Raw genomic sequence first — 15,628 nt, 5'->3', positions numbered from 1 at the left:
GGGTCTCCACTCCACACTCCCCCCATCATTCACTATGGTAAGATTTTTTGTTCTGATGATGCCTTATACCTGATCCCTTCGACACCTCGTGATCGCACAGGCTGGTGTGCTTCTTCCATGTGGGCTTTGTTGCTTAATTTTTTTAACAGGTTTTGAGAAGCAGAAATACCCACCCAGAATTTGCTGAAATGTAAAAAAAATAACTTGGGCTGGGGGAGGCCACATGAACTATGTCTCAGGTTGTTGCTACTGGTGCTTCCCTTGGCTGCCATTAATATGATTAACCCCTAGGAGTTAAAGTTGAACTAAGGCTATGAAATTGGTTCTGAGCCTTAAGAACATTTAGGAACTTAAGAGATCTCTTGCTGGTGGCTCTCCTGGTATTGTCCCTGCTGTAGGCCATGAGTCAGAACTGGTTTGGGGTTGCTATCTTCTAGTCAACATCAGCAACAACCAAAGATTGTAGGCTTCTTAGCCATTTCAAAACAAGGAGGTGGGAGCATTGCAGAGGAATTAGGAACTTTGAATTGGAAAGGCTAGCTTTGATATTTCAGGCAATTAGACACTGGGTGGGGGACATACATCTTGGTAAGCAGAGTTTCCTTTCCCCTTTGTGCTCTGTATACCTTCCCTGCCCACCCCACCCCACCCCCGCCCCCCAGCAGTATGCACAAGGAGCCCTGGTGACTTGTAGTGTTATGCATGGCACTGGTAACCACAAGGTCTGCAGTTTGAAGCCCTCAGTGGCTCTTTGGGGGTGGGGAGGGGTGGGGGGTGGAAATGAGGCTGTCTGCTCCTGGAAAGATTTTTGTCTCAGGAACCCAAAGGGGCAGTTCCCCTCTGTCCTTGTAGGTTGCTATGAGTCGCAGTCACTGGATAAGAGAGGGTTTGGTGGTTTATCAGCATGCACACCTGTAAATGCACTTCTGCATTTGGCTGCTGTGCTTGTGTGTCTTCCCCTCATGACATTTCTCACTCTACCATTCACCAACCCCCACTCTGATCATCATAATAAGCTGACAGTCTAAGAAATGACTTGCTTATCAACTGAGTTTTGAATATTTCTTCAGACTTAAAAAAATCCAATGCATGAAATAGTCTATTCTAATAAATGTTCTTTTGTGCTCAGATGGCCGTTGAATTTTTCTGCCTGTCAGTGATTCTAATAGATGTTTTAAAATTTCCCCTGTCTTTTGTACCTGTTTTGGCATTATCATGAAGACCAGCTAGGGGATGTGAGTTGGCATTTTGAAGGTGTTGGATGAAGTGGGCTAGACACAAGCAAAGGGAGTTTCCTTTTGCAGAGTAGGGATTGTGAACTCACTTTCCAGGGCCCGCTCTCACTGCGTGAACCTGGAAACAATGCATTGCAAGGAGGTCTTGCTAATCAAGTTTAGGCTCTGCGATGACTGTTTGCTCCATGCGAACCTACATGTAAATCATACTTCACTCACTGCTATTGAGTGGATTCCAACTCAGAGAGACCCTATAAAACAGGGTAGAAATGCCCCAGTTGGTTTCTGAGGCTGCAACGCAGAAAGCAGAAAGCCTCCTCTTTCTCTTATTCAGTGGTCGGTGGTTTCAAACTGTTGACCTTGGGGTTTAGCAGCTCAGCTACGCTATCCAGGGCTGCAAACGATACTTGGTGAATCAGATAACTTAAACAACATGAGAGGACTTTGAATTTGGAATGAACTTTACTGGGAGTGTGTTGGCCGAGCTTAGAAGCTTTAGGTCATGCAAATGATCGCCATTGTCATTTAGGTCTTTTCCAAGGTTCTGTCAGATGCGTTTTTGTAATATCCTATAGTCCTGCCATTTCAAATCCTCCGATGATGATTGTGTTTAGAAGGGAAATGTTCTGAGAAGTTGCATTAACTCCTTCGGGCCTGAAGAAGCCATTTCGTCGCTTATTATTTCTGGGAACTATTGTAAGTAATACCCTGGTCACCTGCAAGATTGAAAATAGCTTTTATAAGTGGCTTTTATAATAGCTTCTATAAGTGGCTCCGTCGTCTTGGGGCGAGAACAGATCTCATTCCTTCATTGTGATCTGAAAGAAATCCAAGTGTCAGAAGATACCAGGGAGTAGACTGAGTTACGCTTTTACACATGATTACTAGAGGCTTTAACTCGGTGTTGTTAGGTGCCATGCAGTCGGCTCTGACTCATCATGCCCAATGTACAACAGGACGAAATACTGTCACTTTGAGCGCACTGTTAGAGCCATTGTCCCAGTCCGTGTCGTTGAGGGCCTTCCTCTTTCTTGCTACCGGCTACTTAACGAAGCATGATGTCTTTCTCCAGGGAATGCTCTCCTGAAGTCCGGGAGACCAAGTCACTCCAGCCTCGCTTTCAAGAAGCATTGTGGCTGTTCTTTTTCCAAGACAGGTTTGTCTGCTCCTTCTGGCAGACCAGGGTAGTTTCAGTACGCTTTGCCAGCACCATCATTCAAATGGTTCGATTCTTTTTCTGTCTTCTGTATCTGGTGCCCAACTTTCACACGCATATGAGGTGATTGAAAATATCCTGGCTTGGCATCATGTGCCCCTTAGTCCTCAAAGTAACATTCTTGCTTTTCAACACTTTACAAAGAGGTCTTCTGCAGCAGATTTACCTAATGCAGTGCATTGTGTAATCCCGTTGATTGCTGCTTCCATGGTCATTGATTGTTGATCCAAGTGAAAGGAAATCTGTGACCACTTCAGCCACTTTCCTGTTTATCATGATGTTACCTATGGGTCCAGTTGTGAGGATTTTAGATATTTAGAGTCCAGCACAGAGCCAGTCCCTGGGTTACAGACGTCTGGCTCAGCCACAACGACTTGCTCTGGAATGTTAGGCAAATTTGTCCTCACTTTGAAAAGACTGAGCCAACCGCTACTTGCAACAATTTATTCATCCACGGTTACCTTCGCTTATTATAAGTGCAGCTTTTAAATCATTGAAAAGGCCTACAGCCCTTTCTTGCACGAAAATAAGATTAAACGACATCCCTATGCACCTCTTAGGACTGACTCTCTTACAAATTCCACTTACAGACACATGAATGGATGACACATATAGCCCGGAACTGCCACTATAGTTTAAATGATGATAGTTCATGTCTTTACATTGGGATGTGCGTTGAAAGGGCAAGAATTGGACTGGCAGTCCTTTGTGGAATATTCTTTGGAGAAATTCGTACAGGTGGCAATAATGGTCTTTATCTCCTACTGTACTCTCTCTCACGGTGTGTGTTATTCTCTTGTCTAGGGAACCCACTCCCCACCCCCATATTTCTGATAGTATCATCTTTAAACATGACCCCATGAGGTTTCTTCTGTGAGCTATACTTAGCGGTACTTCCCTGTCAAGCAGCCTTTGGATCCATCTTGTGCACAGGGCCAGTGAAAGGAGACGATGCATATTAGAACAAGTTCTGTATTCAAGTTTGGAAGATAGATTGCATGTTTGCCTTTCTTAAAATCCATGTTCCTGATCATAAAAAATGGGGTTATAGAGGGTGAGATTCTCCAGGTAGATTCTCTCTAGGTCACCCTTTGCCTTTCATCGACCTCAGTGAATTCCACTCGTTGGGAAAATATGATCAGGGTTCACCCTATGGAATCATTGCTTAATATTGCAGATGACTCATTGGAATGAGTGTGTTCGAGAATGACTTCCAGATGTGTAGCAGAAACTTTTCCAGAAGAAAGGCAGAGACTCCGGAGAACTGGGTTCGTTTTGTTTTTATGATCTTGGAGTCCGAGTCAAATCTACATGGTTACTCAATTCCAGTGAGGATGGATGGCTTCAACACATTTGTGGGAAAATAGAATGAAAAGATGCTGGAATTTCCCCACAAACTTTTCGAAGCCCCCTTGTATCTGGGATTCTGAGTAGTGGGCTACAGTTCACTTACTTTTATACTGATATTCATGCAAATTGGGGACACAGGCTGCCTCTTTATCTCAATCACTTTGCTGGACTGGGAGGATGTCTGCCCCCAGCCACCCTATCTGTGTCTCTTATCTTCGCACAGTGATGAATGGTATGGGTAGCTAACTACTGCTTCGGGATCTAGCCTCCTTCCTTATCCTCATCAGCAACATTCATGGCACATTCCTAAGTGGAAGCACTTGGGTAGGTTCTTTGAAGGATGGAAGAACTATTTCATCTTGCTGGAGACCAGAAATCAGAACCTCTAGTAGATGGACTGAGAATGTGAGCCCTGGCTGAAATGCCACTTTGTAGCTGTGGAATGTTGGAGAAGTTACTTCACCTGTGGAAACCTCCATTTTCTTGGTCAGATGAGGAATGTCGGTGAGAATGGCCCCTTCATCGAGTGGATGTGAGGTCAAAATGAGATCGATCATGGTAAGCGCATAGCGTTTGCCAAGTGTGAGCTATATTATTAACGAATTTTCCTCTCTCTAGTTTGCATGTGTGCGTGTGCGAAAGGGGGAGCATGTGATATGAATTACAGATTGAGAACCGTGCTCCCAAGGTGGGCAATAGTTCCCCCTCCCAGATGTCTGGTATTGGAACAATCTAGGGGGCTGCAAAAGCAGATACCTAACACTTTATCCTGGATTATGGATAGAATTTTTAAATTGCCAGCGGGGTTGGGGGATGGGGTGCTCTTGAGTAATTTTTATTTTTCCTCTGAAAAGGGATCAGTAGGCTCAGTAAGTTTGGGAATCTGTGATTTAGATCCTCCAGGAGGCAGCCACCGTATTTGATATGTTGGGATTCTCTTGGGAATTATTTTACTCCAGTCGGGAATTCACTGATTCCTGTCCTCAGGAGAGTCTTAGTTGGGTCCCGTTAAAAGAAGTCCTGTGTTGTCTTTTCTTGAAGGCACCAGATTCATGCAGCTCACACAAGAGTCAGAAGGCAAGTATAAACAAACAGTCTCGAGCCCTTGCAAAACCTATGTCGGTTCTAATAAGGTGCCTTTGGTTAAAAAGGAACAAAAAAATCTCATTGACTTTGAGTGGATACCAGCTCCTAGTGACCCATAGGACAGGCTAGAACTGCCCCTGTGGGTTTCCGAGACTGTCGGTTCTTATGGAAGTAGAAAGCCTCATTATTTCTGTCCTGAGCAGCAGGCTGGTCATTTCGAACTGCTGAGCAGCAGTTAGGCCAATGACAACACCAGGGCTCCTCTGTTTTTGGAAAATCTTCAACTTTCCATCCGACTTATTTTCCCCCTCAATTTACCTTTATCACTGTATTTGAACGGATTCCTATTCCATGTGTATTTTGCCCTCAAATATCAAATGCGACATCAGTTTACATTTACAGTGATACATACAACGTGTATGTTTCTATACTATAACGAGATAGACTCCTCCTCCCTGAAACTTGAAAAACGACATCAGAGAGGAACAGGTCCTTACCATGACCGCTCAGAGACCTGATGTTGCTTCTCCTTTTAGCAGAGTGACAGATGGTGATGGAATTGTGGACTCCAACAGCTGTGACTTTGAATCTCGACCCTGTTAGTTATGAACTCAATCAATGGAGGAATGATTTAATCAAGAAAGCAATACGCATACTAGGTGCAGATCCCACTTGCATTCAAGGGGAGGGGATGATTCTGGACAAGTTGACCAGTGGCCAGGCATTTGAGGGGACAGCTTAGGATTTGGCCTATTACCTTGCTGTTGTACTTGGGCAAAGTTGTCTAACCTCTTAGTAGCTCAGATTTTTCATGGATAAAATGTTAACAGTTTTTCTTTTTGCCACATAAGCTTTTTCAAAGGATGGAGATAACAAATTTGATATTTGTAGCACTCACTCTCACTGCCATCGAATCGAATCTGACTCATAGTGACCCTATAGGAGGGGTAGAACTACCCCCCCCGTGAATTTCTGAGACTATATAGTTCTTTATGGGAGTAGAAAGCCTCATTTTTTTTCTCCTGCTGAGTGGCTGGTCATTTTGAACTGCTGACTTTGTGGTTAGCAGCCCAATGCATAACCACTATGCAGCCCCATGTACAACAGCTGTCACCGTCATTCAATCATAGTGAAGGTGAGCTTTTCTCCCTCTACTCCTTACCTCCCACCCAAACTTAGCCAGGCGATTCCAACTTAGAGGGAACCCATGTCATTAGATTAGAGCTGTGCTTCATAGGGTTTTCATGGCTGTGATCTTCTGGTAGCAGATTGTCAGGCCTTTCTTCCAAGGTGCCTCTAGGCAGATTGGGCCCGTAGTCACAAGCTAACCATTTGCACCACCCAGAAGCTGTTTTTCCACTTCCAACTAGCACATGGCTTTGGAGGTGGACCACTTGACATCTGCCAAAAGAGTTGGTGGATTTCCCCATCTTAGGAAATACAAACAGAATTTCCTAGGAATAAAGATCCTCTAACAGTAGAATTTCTGAGCCCATTCTCGTGGAAAGTAGTGGAACCCAGGTGGCACTGTAGTGGTTACATGTTGGGTTGCAATCCACAAGTCAGAAGTTCAAACCCACCAACCGATCTATGTGAGAAAGATGGGGATTTGTACTCCTGTAGAGTGACAGCCTTAGAAACGCATGGGGCCAGTTCTATGTACTGCCCTCGAGGGTCGCTATGAGTTGGCATGGACTCAATGGCAGTGAGTTAGGTTTTGGTTTTGGAGGGGAAGTCAAAAAGTATTGCTACAAATTAGAGCCATTGTTATTAAACACAACTATCTAGGTTGCAGAAGAAAATTGGAAAATGGTTGAGGCAATACATCAACGAAGCAGCCAGAAATTCAAGCTCAGATACAGAAGAAAACGTGGAAGGTGGGAGATCATTGCTGATGTCAGATGGGTCTTGGCTGGAAGCAGAGACTACAAGGGAGATGTTTACTTGTATTTTATTGACTGTGCAAAGACATTCACTGTGTAGGTCATGCATAACATACTATGGATAACATTGAGAAGAATGAGAATTCCAGAATACTTCAATGTGTTCACACACAACATGCACATGAACCAAGAGGCGGTTGTTGGTACAGAACAAGGGACCATGGTTTATAACCAGAAAAGACATGCTCCAGGGTTGTATCGTTTCACCATACTTAATTCAGTCTCTGTGTTGCAGAAATAATCAGAGAAGCTGAGCTGTATGAAGAAGAATGTGGCATCAGGATGGGAGGAAGGCTTATTAACAACCTGTGATATGCAGGTGATACAACCTTGCTTACTGAATACAGAAAAGACTTGAAGCGCTTACTGATAAAGATCAAAGACATACACAGCCTTAAGTGTGAATTACAATGCAATGTAAGAACCCGAAATTATTGAACTGGCCCAGCAGACATCATCATGGAAGTAGCAGTCAAAAAATCCAGTGGTGTGTTGCATTCAATAAATCTGCAGCACAAGACTTCTTTAAAGTGGTGAAGAGCAAGGATACCACTTTGAAAGAACTAAGGTGTCCCTGACCCAAGCTAGGGTATTTCCCATCGCCTCATATACATATGAAAGCTGGACACTGACTCATAGGGAAGACAGCAGAAGAATGGAGATATTTGAACTGTGATGCTGCTGATGCGTACTTAAAGTACCATACTTTGCCAGAAGGATGCACAAAGCTCTCCGAGGAAGTACAGGTAGAGGGCTCCAGGGAGGTGGGATTGGTAAGACTTGGTTTCAGGAACATGGGACATGTTATCAGTAGGGACCAGTCCTTGGACATAGTGCATGGGAGAGGGTCAACCCCCAAAGAGGAAGGCCCTCAAGGAGATGGATGGACTGCAACAATGGGCTCAAACATAACAATTGTGGTGATGGCCCAGCATGGGCAGTGTGTATCCTGTTGCTCTGTTGGTTATTATGAGTCGGGGCTGTAGAGTTGACTCTGATTCATGCTGCCATTAAAAGAAAAAAGGTTGATTTTATGTGTTTCAGATAACGTGCTTGTTCTACAATCATTTGAGGAAAAACATAAAGAAAAACTTGCCTACAATTCCTCCGCCTGGACTAGAGAAACCTTGAATATTTTACTTTGAACATATCTACCTTTAGACCTTATAGGCGTTGCTTAAAATGACAGTGACTTTCTACCACTTCCTGTATGATAACACCTCCTTATTTGCCTGCCAAATGTCAGCATTGTAAACAACGCACAAATGGCAAAGAAATGAAAAAAAATAAATAAAAAGGCTTCTGAGTAGTGGCAAGAATAGCTGCTGTGGGAGACATTCTGTCCCAAAGGCGCTCTCAGTAAGGCCATGGGTCTTCAGCCATGACCACATCACAGGGCCAGCTGCTGGGAAGAGTTCAGGGACCTGGAGTTTGAAGGTCTTGTTTCCAGCTACAGTGTTTGGAAAAGTCAGGAAGAGGGCGTTAAACTTCCTTGGTCATTCCTCTTGCTCTCTACCACGTCATCTACAGCCACAGCACATTTAGCCAGAGGCATTGATTCAAAACTGTGTTGTGTAGCGTGAGGCTCTTGCTCTAAGAGTCAATGCAGGCACTTATCTCTTGTTGCTGTACTTTCCGCTGTTGTGTCCACTGACGGAGGACCTGCGGTAGGGTAGGGAGCTCTGCTCCAGGGCCCTTGAGGGGAGACAAAGACACTGGGCACAATCAATTATCCAGGTGCAGTCACTGGTGCCCAATTTGCTTATAGCCTGAAAGCAAGGTGTGGTGTTAACAAGAATGCAGGGGGCAAGCCCATGGCCTGGACAGAGATTGCTCCTTGTGTAGTAGGTGCTAGAACATTCCTTGGTTCTTGGAAACTCTTACCCTGGGAAACTCTTACCCTCTCTCCCTGAGAGAAACCCGAGTGTCAGAGGAACGAGGAAAAGACTCTGTGGTTTAGTAAGGGATGCTAAGGGAAAGTATTAAGCATTTCACTGGGCTCCCGACTTGGAATTCTGGAAAGATCCTTTCTTTCCATTTCTTGAAGACAGGAGAGGATTTAATGAGGAATGAAAATTGCATTGGAGAACACTCAAATGAAAACCCCTGCCTTTGAGTTGATGCCGACTCCTAGCGACCCTATAGGGCAGGGTAGAACTGCCCCTGGGAGTTTCTGAGCCCATCTTTCTCCCTTGCAGCAACTGCTCATTTCGAACTGCTGATCTTGCAGTTAGCAGCCCACCACATAGCCTCTCTGCCACCTGGGTCCCTCTGCATTGGAACGAGTCGCCTTAGATAGCAAGAAAGCCTTGCCATTGGCTCTATTCTGTGTGTACACGCATGATGTAAAGCACAGAAATGATCCCGTTTCGCCAGAGCTTTCTAGATTCTCAACTGTGTAACCAGTGGTGGTGAAGCAATCGCCTAGACTTTTCTCCTGGAAACACACCAGAATTCCACAAGCAAACAACTGTTCCCCATTCCGGGAGAGAAGCCACACACTCCCTAATGTTGTCATTGCTCAAACCACGGATTGCCCTCAGAGTGGATTTGAGTCACATGAAATGACCTGGGGTCTTTACAATGTGGTCAATCATATGTACTACAGGTTTTTAAAAAAATCTTTGGATGAGTGTATTTCAGTAATAAGGAGGAAAGTATCATTAAAAACAAACAGACACACCAAAGACTTCTAATGGTTTCACAGCACTTCCCTCTGGCGTCAATTACACCGCTGTTACCCAACCAGCTGCCTTATTTTTCAGTTGTGTTGGTCCAGCTATTTTAAATGGAAAGCTTCTCGGAGGCTGGGGCATCACATAGCCTTTTGAAATCCTTAGACTCTTTTATTTAGCACCTTGTGTGAGAACTTGGATAAGCATTTACCTCTTTTCCTTTGGGGGTTGAGTGTCATGCACAGAGCAGGTGCTCAGTAAATATTTCTTGGTAGGTGTAGCTTGAAAAAACAAGAGGTTTTTGAATCCTCATTTCAAATTCCTTGTCCTCTGAAGTTTCTGTTAGGTTCTTTCAAACAGCCTAACTCTCAGGAATTGACTTCACAGTATGAATCCAATTTAGAGGGAAAGACAATACCCCCAATAAAATGATTTTTTTTAAAAGTGATAGGAACATCGAAATGTTAATGATGGTCATTTGTGGATAGTGAGATTCTTTTTAAAAGAAATTGTTGGCCGCTCCCACTACCATGACTCGAATCCGACCTTGCAAGTCTGGCTAGACCAGAGGATGTACACTGGTACAGATAGGAACTGAAAATACAGGGAATCCAGGGCGGATGAGCCCTATAGGACCAGTGGTGTCAGTGGTGAAACAGGGAAAGTGGTAAAGGGAGAGTGGGTAGGAAAGAGGGAACCGATTACAAGGAACTATATATGACCTCCTCCCTGGGGGACAGACAACAGAAAAGTGGGTGAAGGGAGACGTCGGACAGGGCAAGATATGACAAAATACCAATTTATAAACTATCAAGGGCTCATGAGGGATGGGGGAGCGGGGAGGGAGGGGGAAAATGAGGACATAATGCCAGGGGTTTAAGTGGAGAGAAAATGTTTTGAGGATGAGAGCAATGAATGTACAAAAGCGCTTTACACAATAGATGTGTGTATGGATTGTGATAAGAGTTGTAGAGCCCCTAATAAAATGATTAAAAAAAAAAAGAAATTGTTGAGGTTGAACACAGCAAAAAACTCTCTAATTCAACAGATTCTCCACGGACAGTTCAGTGACGTGGATGTCATTCTTCAAATTGTACAACCCTTTTCACCCACCTTTATTGAATAGCTCCCTATTAATATAAATTAACTGCCTCCTTAAGTTGTTTGAACCACTCACCCTGGTGGCTAACAGCCCAACGTGTAAGCCACAATGCCACCAGGGCTTGGCCACATCGATAGCTCTTCTAAAGAGCACCGTGCTCAAGGCATATATTCTGAATTATGTATGTAAACTAACCTATAGGGTCTCTAGAGAAAAAGATAAGGCTTTCTACTCCCAGAAAGAATTACAGTTTTGGAAAACCCAGATGCATATCCTACAGGATCCCTATTGAGTTGGAATAGACTCACTAGCAGGGAGTTTTCAGGTTCTGGAAAACAGAGTTTCTACGAGTCAGAATGGACTAGATGGCAGCAAGTTTGCTTTTGTTGTTGTTGTTCATTGCTTAAAGAAGTCTAGAAGATATTGGGTTTAAATGTTCAATCTCAAGGCAACAGTTGTGGGATTTTTATTCCACTTCAATGACTCCAGAATGTCTGGATCCCATTAAAATTTGGAATTCTGTTCCATATACCACCCCCTGTTGATCAGAGTTCTTCTATAGAAGCTTTGATCACAACTTTCAGGATTGTTAGCTGAGTATCGTCCAGTTCTTCTGATCTCATGACAACGGGGCATTTACCTATGGAGGAATTTGCCACATATTCACTTCCTCCTCCTGTTCCAGACTCTCCCTCCTCTTCTGCTGCTCCGGGCAAATTGAGTCCAATTATTTGGCTTTAGATGTAAGCTTTTAAAGCTCCAGGCATTATGCAATGATCTGGGTCAGAATGAAAAGCGATTATTAGGACAATTACCCAAGATGTCTCATGAAACCATGACCCTTAACCTCCAAACAAAGAAACCAAATCTCATGAAATGTTTGACTGCACATAATGAGACTAAGTGGTTCTTTTTGTTTAAATATATACACACACACACACACACACACACACACACATATATCAATCAGTTTAACTTTTTACAGGTGTACAAAGATGGCAGGGTTGACATCAAGGATGGTAGGGTTGTGTGTGCTGTTTATTCTTCATTCAAATGTTTTTACTGGATATGTATTGCTTTTTTAATTCCACAAAACCAAGATATTTTTTTAATCATGCAGTATATGTATATGAAGCCACTGAGGCAATCGATTTAAACTTGTTTGCGTCACACATCCCGTTGGGATTCTGGGACTCTCCGGAGCCTTTTCCCAGAAAGAGGTACATACAGCTTTTTCCATGTCATTTCCAAGTTTCCCAGACCCCTTGTCACCCATCTAAGGATCACTTTGGAACCCTGATTAGGAACCTCCTCAGGGAGCAAAGAAGGTGACACCTCGAAATGAGTTGAATGTCAAATTGTCAAATAAATGAGAAGAGGCCCTTTAAGTGTATGTGAACAGTGCCAGGGGTGGGGTGTGTGTGTGTGTGTGTGTGTGTGTGTGTGTGTGTGTGTGTGTGTGAGTGATGGAGGGCAGGGGGTGGCCCTTGGTGCTGATCCTGCCGTCCAAACTAATCAGGATACAATCATAAGAGACTAGATTTGGTTCTATTTGTGAAACCTCAAGTATCCTGTTCTTCTTTGGGCCAAGAAAGTAAGTAAAACCTTCAAGGGCAAGGCTGAGCCATCTTGGCATATCTGCAGAGAAAAATATGCAGAGGGACTGGGGCGGAACAGTGTATGTAGTTCAATTTGACTAGGGGTTAGTGATAGGCCTCTTGGCCATGGGGTCCAGGTTGAGTTGAGAATGAAGCAAGACAGAAATCTTAGCTGTCATATTACAAGAATGGGCAAGGGTTATGCTAGTCTTGTTGCAGAGTATCCCAAAGAGAAGGTATAGAATTTCTTTTCTAGGAAGATAAGAGTTTTGTCCTAAGGAAAATGATTTAGCTCAGCCAGTTGTATACAGAGCTGAGTTGCTCTAAATGTAAAGTCTGATTGGGACCTTTACTAGGGATGGAGCTAGCATTGCAAACTAGAGATTTTTAGGTTTTAGGGAATGGGAGCGGCGCTTGGTTCAGCTAATTGCTGTACAGAACCTGGGTTGCTTTTAAGTCTAAGGTCTCAGTGATATTTACAAGGATAAGGAGCCCTGGTGACAAAATGCGTTATGAATTGGGCTACAAACCACCAGGTCAGTAGTTCAAAAACGTCAGCCGCTCCATGGCAGAAAGACAATGCTTTCTATTCCTGTAAAGAGTTACAGTTTCAGAAAACCACAGGCAGTTCTACTCTGTCCTAAAGGGTCACTATGAGTCAAAATCAACTCAATAGCAGTGAGTTTGGTTTAAAAAGAAATTTTAAGGGGCTCCCAGGTCTTGTAGTGAGCATGGCAAGACTTCATCTCACGTACTTTGGACACCTTACGAGTCCGTGGAGAAGGACATCATGCTTGGTAGTCGAGGAACAGCGAAAAAGCGGGAGGCGCTTGAGCAGACGGATGGACGTCGTGGCTGGGCAGTAGTGGGCTGAAACGTAACAAATGTGGCGATGGGAGGAGCGTTTCATCCTGTTGTACATAGATAGGGTCGCTATGAGTCGGAGCCCATTCGAAGATTACGGTAATCACAGAAGAAGGAGTCCCTGTGGCAGTGTCTGATTCTTAAATTGTGCAGTAGGTCGGGTGCTGTGCTTAGTGCTTTTCTGTAGTGCAGGTGGTGAAGCCAGATTCTTGGCTTCTGAGCCATATGCAACATTGTATGCACTTAGAGTATTTTTAGCTGAGGAAATGAAATATACCTGTGGGCGGGGGAAGAGCTCAAAGGAGGGAGGAAGTGAGAGCAACAGTTTATTTTGGAGGACATTAGACTTAGGCTGTGGGGAACACTGGTATACTATCAGCAGCAGTGGAGTTTCCAAAACTGTAAGTCAGTACAGGAGTAGAAAGCCCCATCTTTCGCCCAAGGAGCGGCTGGTGGCTTGAAACTGCTGACCTTGCAGTTAGCAGCCTAACCCAAAACCCCTACGTGAAAGCATTTTGTTTCAGGTGTGATCTGAGTGTCCAGCCAACACTGTTCAACTTCTTGACATGTTTCTCTGCTTCATGTTGGCATGCTACCTTCTTCTATGCAAAAGTCATCTATAAACGGGAAACAGACAAAGTGATGATTCCAGTTCTTAGAGCGTTCCATCCTGGGGCCGCTTGGACAGCTTCCGTGATGGCTCTACCCCTCGCGGCGTATTCGAAAGACTGCAAGAGGCAGAGCATTGTAGCAACAATGTAGCAGTACACCAAACACACATACAAAGGAGGCAGCTACTTGACCAACAGACAGGAAGAGATCCATATTCATGCCCATGGCAAAGACAGGTGATCCAACAGAATGCAGAACGTATCATTGTGCAATGATATCATTAATGCAGCCATGTCATTAATATTACACGCAAGTAAATTTTTGCAGAAGATAAATTTTTAATGGTTAAGGCAGTAATACATCAGCAGGGACCTGCCAGAAATTCAAGCTGGATCCAGAAGTGGACATAGCGCCAGGGATGTGTCACGGCTGATATCAGATGGGTCTTGGTGGAAAGCAGAGAATACTAGAAAGATGTTTGCCTGTGTTTTATTGGCTATGCAAAGGGATTTTTCTGTGTGGATCAAAACAAATTATGGGTAGATTGTAAATAACTCCAGAACACTTCATGGTACTCATGTGGAAACTGTACATAGGCGAAGAGGCAGCTCAAACAAAACATGAAGATTGCTTGGTTTAAAGTCAGGAAAGGTGTATGTCAGGGTTGTATTGTTTTACTAAGTCAATCTGTATGCTGAGCAAAAAATTCAAGAAGCTGTGGATTCTGGTCCACAGTAACCCTATAGGACAGCGTAGAGTACAACTGAGTCATAGTATTGCCAAGGCTGTAAATTGTAAGGGGAGCAGGCTGCCACGTGTCATTCTAACCTCCACCACCACCCATGCCCCTCCACCCATTCCTTAGTTCAGATGATAGGTTGAAATCGCCAACCTTTCAGTTTCGCAACTGAACACTTAGCCGCTGGGCCACTTGGGAGCCTTCTTTTAGATTCAAATGCATACTATTGAACTAAATTTTGTTGTTGTTATTTTTTAGAATTGTACATTGTTGCGTGTCCAAATTAAACCTGGGATCTGAAAATCAATTCTGAAAGCATTGATGCTCAGAATAAGCAAAAGTAAGATAGCAAGGCCCATAGAGAGAAATGCCCAGTATGGTTGGTGGTGTGGGCTCAAGGCCAGGTTATAAGGGTGTGTGTGTGTGTGTGTGTGTGTGTGTGTGTGTGTGTGTGTGTGTGTGTGCGCGCGCGTGCGCGCGCAGGTTTAGGGCGAGCCATTTAAGGGCTTTGAACAAGTTAATACTGTGACCCAACTTGCGTTTCCTCTAAAGTGTTGCCATTTGGAATCAAATTCACCTGTAAAAAGGTGCTAGGAGCACTTTAAGTGGGGATTGGCAGCTGATTTTTTCCAAGTGAAATATCCATGCTGATTTGACTCTCAGTCTTACAAGGAAGATACAAGTGTCCTCTCGCTCTTTGAAAGAAAGACTCTGCCAAATACAGAGCTCCTAGTGGAGAGTGGGGAAATCTGTTTTGTAAGTAACTCCGATGAAGTCCTTTTCCATAAGTCAGTAAATTGCTACTGGAAAATACAGACAATGGGACAATTTTTTCAGTCTCTGCTGTCATTTGTGGATTTATTTCCATTAGTGCTGTAGAGTCTGGCCTTCTGATTTTCAGTGTCTGAATAAGTAAAACATCTGTTCATGGCAACACCCTGCTTAAAAACTTCCATTGTCTTCTGATCTCAGACACAAAGACAAGGTGCAAACTCACTGTGGCGGCATTTGTGGCCCTCTGTAAATCGGCCTTTCTAGTTCATGCCAGCCATTCCTCCCCATTCAGTACATCCCTAGACTCCCTGAACACAAGCTTTTATTCTCTGTGCTTATTACTACCGTGCTCTTTTTTGCTTTTATTCATCACTTCGGGCACAGGCAGGTTTCCTGTCACCAAGGCTCAGCTCAAATGCTGCCTCCTGTCTCAG

General features: G+C 43.9%; 1 pseudogene; it reads right to left on the bottom strand.

The window, feature by feature from the left end:
- LOC101644059 overlaps positions 1–4,358 on the bottom strand; it is a 16,742-nt pseudogene extending 12,384 nt beyond the window's left edge.
- Positions 4,359–15,628: the final 11,270 nt, after the last annotated feature.

This window comes from Echinops telfairi, unplaced genomic scaffold (genome assembly GCF_000313985.2).
Source record: "Echinops telfairi isolate 266 unplaced genomic scaffold, ASM31398v2 ScPeMD7_7427;HRSCAF=8465, whole genome shotgun sequence".
Taxonomy (NCBI): domain Eukaryota; kingdom Metazoa; phylum Chordata; class Mammalia; order Afrosoricida; family Tenrecidae; genus Echinops; species Echinops telfairi.
The sequence above is the reverse complement of the archived record's forward strand: the minus strand, read 5'-3'. Positions and strand labels throughout refer to the sequence as shown.